This window comes from Camelus ferus, chromosome 3, assembly GCF_009834535.1.
Source record: "Camelus ferus isolate YT-003-E chromosome 3, BCGSAC_Cfer_1.0, whole genome shotgun sequence".
NCBI classification, from domain to species: domain Eukaryota; kingdom Metazoa; phylum Chordata; class Mammalia; order Artiodactyla; family Camelidae; genus Camelus; species Camelus ferus.
Window position 1 is genome coordinate 101692415 of NC_045698.1, and position 18804 is coordinate 101711218.

General features: G+C 39.7%; 1 pseudogene; it reads right to left on the reverse strand.

Annotated features, from left to right (window-relative positions):
* LOC102523796 overlaps positions 1–11244 on the reverse strand; it is a 75472-nt pseudogene extending 64228 nt beyond the window's left edge.
* Positions 11245–18804: the final 7560 nt, after the last annotated feature.

Here is an 18804-nt window from a genome sequence, read left to right on the forward strand (position 1 = left end):
AAGCCTTATGTGTTCCGGCATCCTCTCTTCTCCAACTCCTTTATTAATACTCGTTTCCTCTATGTTAGCCACGCAAACCTGCCTTCTGTCCTTCTAACTTGCTGGGCACTCACCTGCTTCAGAGGTACTGCACTTACAATTTTCTCTGCTTACAACTTTCTCTGCTTACAACACTCCTCCCACTGATCCCCCATGGCTCACTCCCTTACCTTCATCAAATCTGTATGCAGATTTTATCTTCTTGATAGGTCTTTTCTAATCTTCTTTTTAAAATCAGTCTCCTTTCATCCACACCCCTATTGCCTCCTTCCTTCCTTCCTTTTCCTTCTTTCCTTCCTCTTTCCCTCTTTCTCTCTTTCTCTGCTCTCTTTTTTCCTTCTTTCTTTCTTGCATAGTACTTATCATTATCATACTGTATATTTTATATTCATTTGTTTTTTGTTTGTGAAACTAAACTCTGCAAGGGAAATGATTTTTATCAATTAAAAAATTATTACTTAAATCTTCAGTACTTGGATCAGTGTCTCACATGAAGTGTGTACTCAGGAATTCTTCTTTGAATAAATATCCTTAAATCATTATTCTCTACTTTCAGGTAATTTTTCCTCCTTGAAATTAAAAAAAAAAAAAGCACCTCCATTGTTGATTTCAGTGGCTGGTACATAATGTGGAATGGTAGCTGTTTGTTGAATGAATGACTCTGCGCCTTGCTAGTGGCAGTGTCGTCCTGTTATCCTAATGGTTACAGATGGGGAGTAGGAGTATTCACTCTGGTCTATTTTTGGCTTTTTCTGTGATTGCCTTCAACATACATGAATATTCATTAGCTATTTATTTTGGGACCTAAATATCACTCATTTGGTAAACATGTTGGTATGGAAAACACTGGACAAGCCCCTGTAGATTAAAATAAAGACCATATTTTCTTCCAGGCTCCCAAAATATGCCTGCAAAATGAAATGCGTCCCTGCATTGGATGCTGTGCTGCTAAACGTGCATTTGCATATGCAGATGCCAGATTCTGCCAACAGATCAGTTAATTGCCAATACAAAGCAGCCACTGAGGACATATTTACTTCTCTTATAAAGGCCAGTACAGTTGTATAAGCCACAAATGAAATACATGCTGTAGAATTTGCAGGAATGCTTTCAGAGACTAGAAAGGATTACCTCTTAGCTGAAATAGATTAGGGAACTGTTGCTGTCACTTCTAAAAGTCCCTGCTTTCTCAAATAGAAAATATTGCTTGTTTGCCATGAAAATATGCTGCTGGTCAGAAAAAGTCTGTCTCTGTGCTTCAAGCCTGGCACATTTGGAATGACAGTCCTCACTCACCAGTCATTAATTACACCTAGAAGAACAATGAAGGCCAGGGAGGGAGCCATGTGCTCTTGTTCCTGGGTCACAGTCTTCCTTGGCTGTGGTGCTGGCCAGCCTTGACTGTACTCCAGAGAGTGAAAGTCTCTCTGAAATACAGTGGCTGGCCTTACAAGTAGGACTTAAGTAGACTGATCAGTGCAGAGGTTAACAGAACTAGTATGTCTCATATTGTGAGGATCTATTTAAAATATCTGCAAAACGTTACCATAGGTATCTTATCTAATATCATCACTTTATAGGTGGGATAATATAGGCCCAGAAAGGTGAACTTGTCCAAAGTCACAGAACTTGTTACTTGCAGGGTGGGATAAAAGGCCAGGTCACCTGACTTTTGATACCATGTTCTTTCCACTATATTATTCTCACAGTCATGAGCCTATATGTTAGCCACACTGGGTCTAAAATAGTGGCATTTTAAAACTTTTTTTTGTAACTTTTATTGAGTTATAGTCATTTTACAATGTTGTGTCAAATTCTAGTGTAGAGCACAATTTTTCAGTTATATATGAACATATATATATATATTCAGCAACATTTCTTTTTTCGCTGTGAGCTACCACAAGATCTTGTTTGTATTTCCCTGTGCTATACAGTATAATCTTGTTTATCTATTCTACATTTTAAAATCCCAGTCTGTCCCTTCCCACCCCCTGCCCCCCTGGCAACCACAAGTTTGTATTCTATGTCTATGAGTCTGTTTCTGTTTTGTATCTATGTTTTGTTCCGTTTTGTTTTTAGATTCCTCATATGAGCGACCTCATATGGTATTTTTCTTTCTCTTTCTGGCTTACTTCACTTAGAATGACATTCTCCAGGAACATCCATGTTGCTGCTAATGGCGTTATGTTGTCAGTTTTTATGGCTGAATAGTATTCCATTATATAAATATACCACATCTTCTTTACTCAGTTATCTGTTGATGGACATTTAAGCTGTTTCCGTGTCTTGACTATTGTAAATAGTGCTGCTATGAACATTGGGGTGCAGGTGTCATTATGGAGTGGGGTTCCTTCTGGATTTATGCCCTGGAGCGGGATTCCTGGGTCATATGGTAAGTCTATTCCTAGTCTTTTGAGGAATCTCCATACTGTTTTCCACAATGGCTTTCCTTGGTTCCCTCTCCCACTCTTAATGATTTAGATGTCTTCTTTTACAATTTTGTGTTTATTCTTTTTGTAATTCATGGCAGTTATCTCCTTTCCAGTTACGAGTTTCTCATTTTTGTAGCATCCTGCTTCTTTTCTATTTAGAGTAGACCTTTCAGTATTTCTTTTAAGCATGGGTTTAGTGTTGCTAAACTCTTGTAGTTTACGCTTGTCTGTGAAATTCTTTCTCTCTCCTTCTATTCTAAAGAATAGCCTTGCTGGATAGAATATCCTAGGCTGCATCTTTTTTTCATTCAGGACTTTGAATCTGTCTTGCCACTCCCTTCTGGCCTGTAGTGTTTGTGTAGAGAAATCAGCTGAGAGCCTTATGAGGGTTCCCTTGTAACTCACTCTTTGTTTTTCTCTTGCTGCCTTTAGGATCATTTCTCTTCCTTGACTCTGGCCATCTTGATTATGATATGTCTTGGTGTAGGTCTGTTTGGGTTCTTCCCGTTCGGGACCCTCTAAGCCTCCTGTACTTGGATATCTGATTCCTTTAGGTTTGGGAAGTTTTCAGTCATGATTTCTTCAAAGACCTTTTCATTTCCTTTTGTTCTTTCTTCCCCTTCTGGAACCCCTATTATGCGTAGATTGGCACGCTTTATATTATCCCATAGGTCCCTTATATTGTTTTCATTGTTTTTTGTTTTTCTCTCAGCTTTTCTGATTGGGTGCTTTCTGTTGTCCTGTCTTCTAGGTCACTTACTTGTTCCTCTGCATTATCTAACCTGCTTTGTACAGCCTTTAGGTCAGCTCTCATCTCAGCAAATGAGTTTACTAATTCTACTTGGTTCTTCTTTATAGCTTCTGTTTCTTTTTTGACATATTTTATATCTCTAAACACTATTTCTTTTAGTTCCTTCAGTACTTTGATCACTCCTTTTTAGTATATCATCAATGTCTATTTCCTTGATTGTGCTTTCAGGGGATTTCTCTTGATCTTTTAATTGGGAGTGGTTCCTCTGCTTCTTCATATTGCTCATATCTCTCTGGCACTGTGGCTTAAGGAGTATCAGTTATCTAGTTCTCCTGGAGATGCTGTGCTCTTTATGATTTTATTGAGAGGTCTTTGTGTCTTTGCCCTGTTTCACGAACTCAGCTTGTTGTTTCCAGAGGCCCTCTGTTGGCTCCCTCTTCTGTACTTCTCCCTGTGGCCATCGGTTAGCAGATCGTGCCCACTCCCAACACTGGGTCAGGTGCTGAGCTCTTACCCAGTGGGCAGGTGGGTCACTCCCCCTCCCGATGCCACAGTCAGATGCTGCACTTGGGGGAGGAAGGTGGGCAGATCGCGCCCCCTCCTAGCACCGTGGTCAGGTGCTGCATTCCTGCCAGGAAAGCGGGTTGCCGCCCACCCTCTCCCGGTGCCGGTCACTCCGCTACTCTGTGCAGCTGCCCTCTCCGCCTCGGGTCAGCGTTCCGAAGGCGGGCCTGGGGAACACCAGGGGAACGACCCTGCCTCGGCTTCGTGCCAAATCTCAGCTCCTTGTTTGTCTTGGTGGCACGAGTTCTCTGAGGTGCCAGGACAGAAAGATCTTATCTGCCTCCAGCTGTAAAAAAGTCTCAGTCCTGTCTAGGAGGTTGCGGAGCCCCCAGGTGCGGATTCAGGCCTTGGCCCCACCCCTGCCTGGGCGCTGCACACAGGAGGAGATGGCGGCTGTGGCTGAGCCCCGCCTCTCTTCTCGTGATAAGTGCCAGTAATGGCGGCGCAGGTCTGAGGAGACAAAGGCTATGGCGCCCCTCCCCCCAGGGCACACCAGCCGTGTTGCTTTGCTTTTTTCGCAGTTTATGTAGGACCGAGGTTGTTCTGCTCCGTATCCCCTCCCAGCCACGGCATGCAGCCCCCGCAGTCCCCCGGGGCTGCCTCAGTGCAGCCGCCCCCGTCCTCCACCCGGCTCGGGCAGCCTGTCCCGGCCCCAGCTGCCTGCTTGTGTCTTGGGTTGGGTGTCACAGGGACCCTCTGTGCCCGTTTAACTCAGTTCTGTAGGTCAAGGGGTGCTCGGGGCAGATCTGAGCCTCGGAGGTTCCCCCTCCTTCCCACTGGCCTCTCTGTTGGAGAGGGGAGACCCAGCGAATGAGCGCCAGTCCTCCTTTGCCACTCCCTCCCCGCGGGATCGGTCCCGCACTGTTTTGCTTTTTCTTCTTTCTTTTTTTCCTTTTTTCCTACCAGATTTTTGGTGTCTTTGTGTTTTGAAGATGGTGATGTTCTGTTGGAGTTTGGCAGGTGCTCTGCTTGGCTGAGTGGGTCCGTAGATGTGAGTTTTGGTTATTTGTGGGAGAGGGTGAGCTACAATCGTCCTTCTACTCCGCCATCTTGCTTCTCTGCCTTAAAACATTTTTAAATTTTTTTAATTGAAGTATAGTCAATTACAATGTGTCAATCTCTGGTGAACAGTACAATGTCCCAGTCATGCATATACATAGGTATATTTGTTTTCGTTTGTTTTTTCATTAAAGGTTATTGCAAGATACTGAACATAGTTCCCTGTGCTGTACAGAAGAAACTTTTAAAATCTACTTTTATATATAGTGGCTAACATTTGTAAATCTCAAACTCCCAAATTGATCCCTTCCCACTCTCTTCCCTGGTAACCATGAGATTGTTTACTATGCCTGCGAGTCTGTTTCTGTTTTGTGGATGAGTTCATAGTGTCCTCTTTTTTTTTTTTTAGATTCCACATATGAGTGATAATCATATGGTATTTTTCTTTCTCTTTCTGGCTTACTTCATTTAGAATGACAGTCTCTGGGTCCACCCATGTTGCTGCAAATGGCATTATTTTATTATTTTTTATGGCTGAGTAGTATTCCATTGTATAAATATACCACAACTTCTTTATCCAGTCATCTGTTGATGGACATTTAGGCTGTTTCCATGTTGTGGCTATTGTAAATAGTGCTGCTATGGACATTGGGGTGCATGTGTCCGTAGTGGCATTTTTAAAAAGTCACCCTTGGCACAAATTAAAGATGTAAATCTTTGGGACCTGCCTTCCAGAGACTCCTATTTGGAAAGTGAGTTAAAGAGCATAGGTAGGAATTGTGCTTTGGCATGTACCCCAGGTGAATCGATGTAGATGGCATTGGGCCACAACTTGAGAAATTCTGGAAGCTGTCAGGGATCATTAGGGAGAATGTATAGTGTATAGATGAGCAGCATCACTGCAGAGCCGAAAGACCTGTCTGTCTGATCTCAGCTTTGTCCCTTCACCATAAGTGAGTTTATTCTTCAGCTTCTCTGAGTATCAGTTATCCTACCTGTGAAATGGGAACTCGCTAAGTTGTTGTGAGAATTATATACATACAATCGTGTGTGTCTGTATAGCACAGTGTGCCAGGTGCATAGTAAGTGCTTAATGCATATTAGTTGTTATTAATAAAGTACTTGTTGTATACCTTATACTTTAAGTATTCCTTAAGCAGTGAGTGGTATTATTGGTATTTTGAGAGAGCAACTAAGTCATTTACCAATTTCATATATACATACAAAATTTGTATATGTAATATATATACATGTTACATACAACATATAATTTACTGTGTGTAATAATGTAAATATATTTTTCCTATGGCTGTACCCTAGTCTCCTTATTGCTTCTCCCTCAGCACCTCCCCTCCCTCAATCTACAACAGGAAATGCCTGTCTGAGAGAGCAGGTGTGGTATCAGTGCAGTTATTCATATATTCTTTAAAATGTTATTTTCCCTTTCCTTCCAATGGACCTTCACTAAAATGGCCAATTGCATTCAACAAGCCTGGTGAGAACTCACGTTTCTGATTGAGAGGAAATATGTTTAAGTAATTGAGACATTTCAACATGCTTATTCCCACCCGGGCTAGAGGTCTTTCGGTCCAGTGAGCTTGTCAAGTGCAGTGAAAATATACTTAACCCAGGTTGTCGTTTATATGCATAAGCTTACAGGATACTGAAAAAGTCTACCAGGAGATAAAATAAGGGCCTCAAATCGTCAAGAATGGTGAGTTGAGCAGTACTTTGTCATCAATTGTCTAAAATAACTTGATTGCAAAGATTCTGAGGATGGGTGGTGGAAATAAACTCAAGTGTGAAGTGACAGCTATGCCAAGAAAACTGGAGATGGATGTCAGAAAATTCCAAGTGGCTTTCAGGCTATCTGAGTGCTTCAGATAGCACAGATCCCCTAGGAACCAGACACTCTGTGATTGACTTTAAGTTGTTGTCGTTAAAAAGTTCTGAGAGCAGCAATCAGTCACCTTGGCTACAGTGATGCATCTTATTATTGAAAATGGCCCTAAACATCACATTCTCGTTGGTGGCAGTAGCAGTAATGGTGATAGTAGTGGTGATGGATTCCAGTGTTAGTAGCAGTGTGGAAAGTGTCTTTTTTTTCTTCTTAAAAAGTATTTTTTATTTTTCTGGATAGGTTGCATAGCACACTGGATGAAAGTGGAGCCTTAGAGTTTAATGAGACCAAGGGTTGAATCTAGTTTGATATTTCCTAGCTGTGTGAAGTTGGGCAAGCTGTTTGGAGTCATTAAATTTCAGTTTTCTTATCTGTCAAACAAGAACAAATCCCTGACTTTAAAGGGTTGCTTATATAATTGAATTAATTTATACAAATGTATATGAATTATTTTCTATGTAATTTAGTTACATAAGGTACCTGAGTCATAGGGGATGATCAGTAGATGCTTCCTCCACAGCAGTGTTAGTGGTAATAAAAGTGTTAGAAGTAGGGTGTTTTTAAATGCCGTATCCTGATTCTCCTTTAATCTGCTATCTAAACTGAGTATGTAGGTTGTTTAAATGGTATACTACTCAAAAATGGGTTTTCTCAATGGAAAGGAATACATGGTGAAAATGTCTAAGAAGAAGGAAGAGATTCAGAATAGTTCAGGTGATTTTAAGCACATGGAGACCAACAGAATTAACATTCCAGAGTCCAGACAATTATTTATTATTACACATTCAGGGCAGTAGAAGGTGGAGTGCCCATCTGAATCTGCTTACAAGCAAATAATAAGCTCCAAACATCTTTATCCATTGATGAAGTTGTTACATGCCAAGACCTTGAGCAGAGTTCTTAGACTACTAAATTGCTATCAAATTCCCCTAGTCTGGTAAGATATAGGAAGTCAGAGGTTCCCGTGGGCAGCCTGAGCCTCGTGAGTGCATTTCACTTTCCTTTGGGGGGCCCTATCGTCCTATTATGCAGCCCACTTTGTACCCATCAAATTTCCTTGCTGGGAGGAGCCAATGAGCTTATTTAAACTGAGATGTAAGGGACTGTTACTGCTTTGTAAATCTTCTTCTCGAGGAAATATTTTTGCAGGATTGAAGACTAATAAATCTCTAGTTTTAAGATGTCAAATATGAGCCAGTAGATGGAGGACAAAGGAATAGGTATCTTTTTGGATAAGGTAATTGTGTTTGTAAATTAATTCTTTGCTGTATCTGTGTAAAAGTCACATTCATTGAGAAAATTTTCAAACAACAAAAAAGCCACAAAAATGATAATAGGTATTGTCTGTCTATGTAACACTCAGACTTAAGAATTAAGCCTTATTAAAATTGAGAATTTCGTGCATACAGTTGCAGAGATCTCTTTATAAATAGCCGTTTTCCCATGCACGCATGGAAGTGGTATTCCATATGCCGGTTTATGAACTGTTCTTATATATTGGCTGTTTCCATTTCATTGTATTTCTACATCCCTATTTTAATAGCTACACGTTATTTCATCATATAGATGGGCCTTACCGTTTTTAACCTGTGTTCTGTGGTTTTAAGTCTCGGCTTCTTAGAGCCACATAGAGATGCAAAATTTTGAGATATGTTGATATATGATCAAAATTACAGAGAGTTATTATCAAGTTGAAAGGGAATCGGCACGGCCCCCTACTCTCACTGTGACTGATACCATTATTAAAAACAGTGGAATATATACAGAATCACAGGACATATTTCACTTGAACGTGTGACCAGCCCACGCCAATATGGAATATCATTGCTTACTCAGTTGAAAGACAGTTATGCCCATTTCAGAGCTAGTGTTAGCAGGGACAGACAGCTGCAAGCTTGGTAAGAGAACCACATGAGGATGGCAACATAAGCATGCTTGCATTTCGTCTCCATTCTAACAGAGACATTGTGGAACGATTTCTGAGTGCCAGTGCAATGACACAACCCCGGTGGGGCTCCTTTAAAAAGGAAGCAGCACATGCATGTTATCTTTATATTTTAACAGAGGCAATAATAATGTCATGATGCTGCTAGAAATGGAATGATTCAAAGATAGTGCCTGTACCAAATGTCAGTCTGTACAAAAAAATCCAATCATGGTTATAATCAGATAAGGCCCCTTTCTCCCTGAGGGGAGTAGGTTGTTTTTAAGGATGCTTTTTTTTTTTTAAGCTATGAAAAGCAAAATCCATTCTTGCTTTATTTTTATCTAAAATACTTATGAGAACATTTTCCCCCTTCTGTAATCTGAAGTGGAAAAACTAAACTGCAATTGCTTTTTTTTTTTTAAATGAAAACACTTACGATTAACGGTTGCCTAAGGTTGTACTGTAACTTGGAGATACGTGATTTGTTTCAGAAGTATCAATTTAAAAAAAAAATGATTTGACAGGAGTAATTGCATACAAAAGCTAGGATCATTTCCTCATGAACTAATAGCAAAATAAAAAAATCACATGAACGTTAGAGTTAACTAGCTCTCCATTCTAGGCCTTTGTACTACTTCCTACTTTGTGTCCTTCTTAGGGAATCTCAACCACACGCAGAGCTCTGGCACCATCTCTTTGTTTGCTCATGACCCTCAAATTTATCTTTCTAACCCAGAATTTACTTTTTGAGCTCCCAGTATATCCAACTGCCTTCCTGATCTCTCAACTTGCAGCTCCCCAGTGCCCGTAAAACATGAGACGTCTGAAATCCATAAGCTTCTCCCTCAAAACGGGTCCTCTTCTAGCTACCCCGAGTGAAGACAAAAACAAATAGTCATGGTCATCTCCGACCGGCCCATCAGCAAAGCTTATCCTGCTCTCCTCCTAGGTATGTCTCAAAGGTATCCTTTTCTGTCTCCCTGGCCCTTTCTGGATTCAGCTGGCCTCCTCTCCCACCTGTCTGAGCCTCCTACCTACAAGCCATTGCACTCAGTCTCCTGGAGTGCAGACCTTCCTCCCCTGCCCCCCATCTTCAGCACTTTCTAGCTTGCTCACCCCAAAAGAGTGGGAATAGTCTTTTTACAACTCAGTACGATCAACTTAAAACCCTTTAAGGGATTCTCATTGATCTGTGATACTAAAAATATCTTTAACAAGGCCTGCAAGTATCTGGGCTGTTCTGCCTATTTTTCTAGTCTTATTTTGCACCACTGTCTCCCCTACCCCATTCCCTGTGCTGAAACAGAACTACCCTTCTTCTGGTCTCCCACCTACATCATGTGTCACCTGACAAAGGCCTCTGCAGGTGCTATCCCCACACCACCACCTCCCCTAACCTGGAACATGCTTGTCTCACCTTTTCTTCTGTTTTCTCCTCATCACTCTCCATCTCTCACTCCAAGCATCACTTCCTTATGGAAACTTCCTCTGCCCCACCAACCTAGGAATGATGTCTCCAGTCCCTGCTCTCATAGAATTGCATTCTTTCCTTCATGTTACCTAGCTCATCTTTGTAATTATACACTTCTCCTTTGGACTTAATTGATTAATGTCTGGCTGATAAGCTCTATGAGAGTGGGGACTATCTAGTCTGCTAGGGGTACCACAAAATGAGTGGCTTAAACAACAGAAATGCACTGTCTCTCTTTCCTGGAGGCTGAACGTCTGAAACCAAGGTATTGGCAGGATTCTTTCCTTTTGAGAACTGGGAGGGAAGGATCTGTTCCAGGCCTCACTCCTTGGCTTGTAGTCACCTGTCTTCTCCTTGTGTCTCTTCATGTCATCTTCCCCCTGTGCATATTTGTGTCCAAATTTCTCCTTTTTTATAAGGATGCCAGTCATATTGAATAAAGGCTCATCCTTATGACTTCATCTTAACTAATTACGTATGTAGTGACCCTGTTTCTAAATACGGTTACATTCTCATGGACTGGGGACTGGTACTTCAACACATAAATTTTGGGGGTGACATAACTCAACTCACAACATGTACCATATTTGTTTTGTCCCCCGATGTCTCCAGTCCTAAGCAGTAACAAAGCTGTCAATAAATAGATGACTGATTGCTTCTTAGCATTCAGGTAGCCAGAATTACCAGGAGCAGGGATTAGCTCCTTAACATGGCAGGGTTATTTCTGTATTATTTCTTCCCTTCCATATTAGCCATAATTTTTTTCTTTCTCTAAAAAAGAGTGGGGATATGTTAAAAGAAGTTTTAGTAGAACAGCGGGTAACTGAGACCATGACCTGAGTTCAATGATGTGATGGTGACAGAGAGGCTGTCCCTTTGTGGGAACTCAGTACATTTTGATGGAAGAGAAACAGCGGGGTGGGGGTGGGGGGCGATGGCCAAAACAGAGAATAAATGCTATTCCCAGAGGCTTTAAGGATTTGAAAACACAACGTGGAATGTGAGTAGAGAGTACAGCATACCTGCTGAGCTCCTTGCCTGAGGCGCCAACCGTGATGTACGGCTTTTTCCAGAGATAGCCGCATTATCTCCCATCCCAGTGCTCTTCTGCAGTGTGGTTTTGTGACTCCCCAACAAGAGCCAGAGTCTGCCACTCCACATCCTGGACTGCTTTGAACCCTAGAATCCAGCCAGAATGGCACTGTGCCAGTTCCGTGGGGAGCCTTCAACTGGCCCAACAGCTTCCATTCTGTTCTCTTGGAAGTCAAACACCATGTACGAAGTGTAACTCTCCTAAGACCACCGTGCTGTCAGAAGACCAAGCCATGCGGAGAGGTCTGGAAGATGAGAGACCACACGGGGAGAAGGAAGGAGGACAAGGTACCATGGGGAGCCTGACCTGTGAGTGATGAGACCTTCCTGGAGTCCAGCCCAGCTGGGCGGCAAGGTGGCTCCAGCCCCCGCTGCTGTCTGACTGCAGCCTCATGAGACACTGTGGGTGAGAACTGCCCTGCTGAGCTTGGTCAACCCTCAGGACAGCGAGAGAGAAGAATACACTGTCGTTTCCAGACGTTCAGCTTTAGGGTGGTTTGATAGGCAGCAGTAAGTAACCAGAATCACCCAGTAAATGTTCAATAAATGCCTAGCATATAGCAGGTATGAAACGTCTTGTTGTTGTTCAGCAGATAAATTTATCTCCAGGGTCCAAAGGGAATGAACATAAAGAACTCAGAGAAACAGATACTATGTGCAAGATGTGAAAGGTCTCTTAAAGGTTTCCTGTCAGAATGCTTTTTTTTTTTTTTTTTTTTTTTAAGAAAGCCTCCTCCAGAAGCCTTACAAGGCACTGTAGAGCTGACCTTAAATGTCAGGTCAGGCACCCAGCTCAGACCTCAGGAACCATGGAGGCTTTGGGGAGGGAGTTCCTGAATCTGAGGACTAGAGGTGTGAAGTAACTGCTTGGTTGGCAGCTGGAAGTGAGAATCTTATTCCTAGAAAGTGTAAAGATTTGAAGAGACGGCATTTAGCCACTTCAGTTCAGTGACTCATCAAAGTGTTACCCTCTTCATTTCCCAACCATCACCCAAATCCAACCAGTCTGAATTATTTGACTAAGTACAGTGTCTTTATATAACTAATCTGGTGAACAAGCTGTAGTTGGACCCTGACGACTGGCAAGTCAGTCAGCCTCCAATTGTCCTAATTTTCACTCGTTTAAGAGGCTAGGGTGATGGAGTTATTTCTGTATTGATCAGCTTTGCATATGGTGAAAAGAGCTTCATGTATCAAAACAAACTCTGCTTGAAAAAATAAGCATATATCAGATCTTAAAAAAAAAATCTTTTCACACCTAAATGCATAATTGTCCAGGTATAGGAAAATATTTATGTTGAAGCCCTCAAAAGTGTGATTCCGAATACTTCCATGTGTATAGCACACGTCTACAGTTTTGTTGAATACCCATCCCCTTACCCGTACACTGTGCACACAAATACATACCACACACACATCTTTTCAGAAGTTAGACCTCAGCTTTTCCACTAACACATCATCCAATTTCAATCTCTTTTATTTCTTTTAAAAATTAAACCAGTGTGCAGCTTTGCATTCAAGAGCCATGTAAGTTACACTATTTATTTCCACTCAAGGTAGTTTTCAGAGAATACACCACACTTGTATTTATCAGATTATCTCCTGAAAAGTGTAGAATAGCGTATAATTTCCTACACATGCAATTTTTTTCAAAACCGTTACCCTGAGCATAACCTAGGAAACTTAAACAATATTCACTTATAATCAAAGTCTCGTTGTCAGCCAGACTGTTTTCTTACTGTTGTTTCTGTCTTAGAAATCATCTATCATCAGTGTGCAAGTGTCTAAATTAGGAAAATAGTTAGAATTTGTCTTGTGTTTCTTCAGTACAAACATCTAACCCTTTAATCTTTTTTGGACCAAGGAAGCACCAAGGCCCAATAGAAGGAGTTTTGTCATACTACATGTGAGTGACAAAAAAAAAACAACAACAGTAAGCTTATTTTAAAGAAATGATGAATGTTAGTGGGAAAAGGAATGTAGCTTTTATAAGCAAGTATTCTGCATACTTTCTATCTGCGTTTATTTACATCACTGTGGACATGATTTAATAGGATAATAGAGGTATGGCCATGAGCTTTGATGTCAGAGAGAATAAAATTTGAATCTTAGCTCTGCCCTACGTGTAAAAAACGGATAATTACATTTTCCCCAAAGTAACATGCTTCAGACTGGACATGTAATATATGCAGGCTTAGCATATACTAACAGTTCAGTGAAGTATTACAGTTGTCAGTGTTCACTGCCATTATCATTACTGTAAGACATAGAATGTTCTCCTATTAGAAGATATTTCTATATCTAAATATTTCTGCAATGTCAGCAACACCAAGTTACTTATGAAAACATAGAACAATTTCATTAGGAAGTGAGGTCATTCAAAAACAATCTAAAAAAAATTTTCCAAAAATAGAAAAAGTCTATATTGTTTTCTAGTTGTAAGGTTAAAATACGCTTGTAGTAAAATTTAGAATGACAAAAAGTTAATGATATTAAAGTAAACCCCTCTTATAATCTTATAACTCCAAGATTTGGGGTTATTCTCTCAGATTTATTTAAATGTATACTCAAATATATATGTATCGGTATGTAAATGTATGTTTTTAATCTTCTTCAACTGATTTGATTTGGCTCTACAGTATGACCTAGAGATTTTTATGTGTCTTTACACGGAGAGAACTCACTATTCTTAAATTCTGTATAACCTTCCATGATACATTATAATGCAGGACATTAAGATTGCTTCAAATTTGTGGCAATCACAAATAAATAAAAGCTCTATGCTGGAGAATGGTTGCCAATGTTTTCTAATCTTTAAACAGAATTAGGAAAGGATTTTTAGCTGGGTTGGTATTATAATTCTTTTTATATTAATAATGAACAAGATAGCATTTTAAACATCTTAAAGCCACTTAAATGCTAGCGTGTATCTTAAAGGCCAGAGTGTTCTTTGCTTACATCACAGCAAAAGTTTAAGCACATATTTGCAGGATAGATCGTGAAAGAGCCAAATGTGTCAAAATGAGATAAACGAAGATATTTCAATGACATTTACCGTCAGATGAAGTAGACATTACAGTGGCTGTAGGAAAAATAGAAGCACTCAAAGCATATATTTTGGGGATTTAAGGCAAAAAACGTGACTGTAGCCAGTCTTCATGATAATCATTAGAATATGGCATGAGATGGTTGCAAGGAAAAATGAATGCTATTTGATAAATGGTTTTATTTTATTTCTCACAAAGAGGGAAATACATTTCAGAATGCATGAGAAATATTACAAAACAGACAAGTTATCAGAAACTGAATATAGATAAATATTGTGCTGGTTTTCTTTTACAACATAATTTCAAAATCTACAAACCAACAAACCTGATTCTGATCACAAAGAAAAAGTCACAGGAAGCTTATTTAATGCTAGGTTTGTTAGCGTGCCGAAGAGAAACTGAAACTCACTAGGTACCCAAGGGGGTCCACTATGAAAAAATCATATCTTGTAAGCAGTCTAATTTTCAGTTTGTTTTTCTAATCTTGTAAATGATATGAATCTCATCAACATAGTTAATCAGGAAAAGCAGCAAAATCTTTGACAAAGTCATTCTTGCCCTGGCTGCGGGTCAGATGATGTGTGAATTACCAGATTTTTAAAGTTCTTGAGAAGAATGTCTCTGAGGTCATTCCTTAATGGTTTTTCTTTATAAAGTTTTTATCAGTTACTTGGATGAAACTAGAGATGAACTCTGTTTTTCAGATGACTCAACAGTAAGGAGGACAAATGAGTGCAGAGTCAAAACCTTTTCAGAAACATTAATAGAAATTGAAAAAGTCATCAACTTGAAATCTTAGAGTTTTTAATTATAACTGGCCTCACTCTGCTGCCATAAGGTGCTCACATTCAATGAAAGAAACAGTTCCTATCCAGAGAATTGCACATAATTAGAAATAAGTGGACTGCAGTTTTAATGCTATCAAAAATAAACTGTTTAACTTGGGGCAAGTTGGTTAATAGTTTACCTGGGGGGGTGGGGAGATTAAATTTGTACTGATCCTCTTTATATAAAGATAAAGTAAGGCGCTGTTTCCTCATCTTCAGTTTTCCTCTTCCTCATTCTTAATATAAAGTGTTTATGAAAAGCCAGCTTTGTGGTAGGTGCTATGCTAGATGCTCTAAGACTTAGCAAATTAAATTTAAAAGTTCTTTGCCATCAGAAAGTTTACAGTTACTTAACTGTGGTCATGTGGTGTGATGTACAGGCTAAGGACTTCAGAATAAAAAAGATTAAAGCTCAAATTTCTGTTTTTCCATTTCTCACTGAGGCCTGTTGGGCAAGTTACTGAAACTTTCTGACCCTCTTTCATAATCTGAAAAAGAGATGATAGTGTTTATTAATAGTGTTATGAGAATTAGATACAATAATATATTAGTAGTAGTATGTGATGTATAATAAAGTGTAACTATTTATACAAGAACTTTGGATTAAAATATCCGTAATAAAAAGGGGGTAACAGCATTGTAAGAAAGCTGAGGTTGAAGTGTTGTTGGTGCTAAGAGTGACTATTTTTAATTGATTAATCTTTGCTCTTATGTTTTATTTATAGCTTTATTTCATGGACACTTACCAACAGATACATAAATAGACAATAAACCCATGTGTATGGATTATATGCCTTCAGCAATTACCAACACATTTCACTCATAATTCTTCTTGCTTTTCTTAGGTTGCTTGTATTATCTTTATTTTCATCTCTAAGTACTATTTTGCTCTTCTTTCCTTTTTTAACGCCCAAAACTACTAAGGAGACACAGAAGAGCAAAGAGGTTAACACACACACACACACACACACACACACACTTTGTAATTAGGCTACTTGTCTTAAATCCTTCGTGTATAAGTTACTAACTGAGCTCGTCTTTCATGATCTCTCCCTTGTCATAAGCTTGTTCACTTGCAAAATGGTAATAATAACAGTATCTACTTAATAAAGATTTTGTGAGGATTAAATGAGCTGATCAAGGCAAGAATCTCAGCACTCGTAAAGTATGTAGTAAACATCCAGTGAATGTGAGCTATTATTATCCTAACTTCCAAGTTATTTGAATTGATTTGTTTATGCAGGTGTTATTAATTTGTAGCTTTATGACATTGATTATGGAGAATGTGGACTGTAACGTTATTTTTCTTGATTCTTGATTTATTGACTGGCATTACGGTTCTGGAATAATGGAAGGCAATGTTTTGCAAATATTTAGTGGGTCCTTAAAGGAGGATTTATTCTCAGTGCATAAGATAGAGAAATTCAATACCTAGCTATAAATCGACCTAATTGTTTTATTTTTCTATTTCAAATTTATTTATGACCAATTTGACCTTTTAAAAATTGAGGGCCTTTTTGGAGTCTCTTCTTTAATGTCATATTTTATATATTCTTCTTGACATTCTGTTTTCTTTTTTTACATAACCAACTAAAGGACCTCAAGGGTGAAAACAGGTCACATTTTTGTATCCCCAGTTCTTACCTTCTTCCTGGAACTAGGTAAATGTCTCAGGGATTTGCCAGTGCCATTCCATTCATCTGCAGTCTCCCTTCCCACTCTCCTCTTGTTTTGGTGAGTTCCTCATTGAATTCTCTGCCTTTCCGTCCCATCAGTTATTACTCAACTGCAGTTTTATAGTTACTTGTTTGATTACCTGTTGAGGTCTTGCTCCCTCCGGACTCTGAGCTCATGAATGATAAGGCATTGTCTGTTTTGTTCATCCCTCTGTGCTAAGCGCTCGGCACAGGATCTAGCCACAGAATGTTAGTACTGTGGCTTTGAAGCTGAGTGCCAGAGTCAGAATTCCCCAGTTCAGATATTGACTTTGCCACTTGGCTGTGTGACTTAGGGAAAGGCACTTAGCTCTTCTGAATTTAGTTTTCTTATCAAATGGGGATGGTTAATAGTGTCTACCTTCTAGGGTCATTATGAGGGTTAAAAGAGATGCCTTTATCAAAGTGTTGGCAGCTATGTGCCAAGCATGTTTCTAAGTACCGAGGATATGGCAGGAAACAAGACAGATGAGATCCTTGCTCTCATAAATTTACCTTCCAAGGACAGAGTGAGCCAAGGGAAAAAAGAAACAAATACCCAAGAGAAGCTAAGAAATGATACATAAAATTAAAAGAAGAAAAAGAGGAGGAGGAGGAGGAAGAAGAAACAGGGTTACTGCGTGAAGATTAAGTGGGTTTAGGTAGGTGGGTAATGTGCACTGAGTGTTCAGGGACGGCCTCTCTGTACACCTGATATTTCAGCTGATATTTGAATGGCAAAAAGGAAGACGCCCTGTGAAAAACTGAGGGAAGAACATTCTAGTCAGAGGGTTCAGTAAGCCTCTGTCATAGAAATGAGATTCGGATGCCTGAGGACAGCAAGGAAGCTTGTGTAGCTAGAGTACAGTAAGCAGGAAGGAAATTATAGGCAATTCTGTATAATAGGCAATAAAGTGGAAGAGAGACGGGGGCCAGAAGGTAATTAAAATCCTGACTGACACATAGTAAGCCCTCAATAAATGCTAGTTACTAGTGGTCTCATGGTTGTAGTTTTAGTTATTGGAAATAATAATTTTGAATGAATAAATCAATATTTGAATGGAAACGAATATGATTGCTCTCAGGAGCATAGGAAGGTTGAGAAACTTACCAAGGTCCATTTACCCTTTGCTGCTGCAAACATGTTGGAAGGGTTAGGGATCAAACGATAAACCTTATTTTACTTTGAGGAAACCACGATGAATTGTAATATGCAGTTAAAGGAGGAGCCGTGTGTTTTGAAAGAAGTGTAGTTAAAATATCACGTATATTGTGTGGACGCAGAACATTCTGTTCATCAGTGGAGCTGACTGGAATGTCAGGCGTGGAAATTTGCTGGTGTAACCTGGTCAGTATAGTTTCCATTTCTTTGGTGGGCAGTGTGCCCTGCTTTTCTTCTGGAGAAATCCTCTTCCTCATCTTTATTGCTTGTGACTTTAGAGGGACAGCACCTGACTCAGGTCGGGCTGTTTCCAGCATTCTCATGCCTTATTGACGAGATCAGAGAAGATCATGTGATACAAGTTTGTTTATTTATAAGCCAATTCTAAATCTTTGGTAGAGCTACATGAGAGAAGTACTCTTTTTCCACTGGATGTGATATAACCCTGAAGTTGGCAGCTACTTTGTGGCCTCCAAGGCAGCTCCAGCTTAAAAATGGAGGCACAGAAGAAGAATTCAGGGTCTAAAGGGAGAGAACAACCACTGAAGAAGATACTGTTGAGCACCCAGATCCCACTTGGCCTGAATACCCCTAAACTTGTGTTATTGAAGCAATAGATTACTTTTATACTTAAACCCATTTGAGTTAGCTCCTCTGTCACTTTAAAAGAACAAGTCTTAATTGGAGGAGAGATTTTGTAAAATTGATATTTAGACAGTCAAAGAGTAGGCAGATGCAAAAAATACCTGAATAGTACTAAATGAGAAACAAATGTAAGATGGCTTTTGTGAAATTTGACTTTAGTTTATGTAGTTCTGGGAGGTTTTTTTTTTTTTTTTTTTTCTCCTTTCCGTAGCACAGAAGATATGAGTGGGATTCTGCCTTCTTTATATTGAATG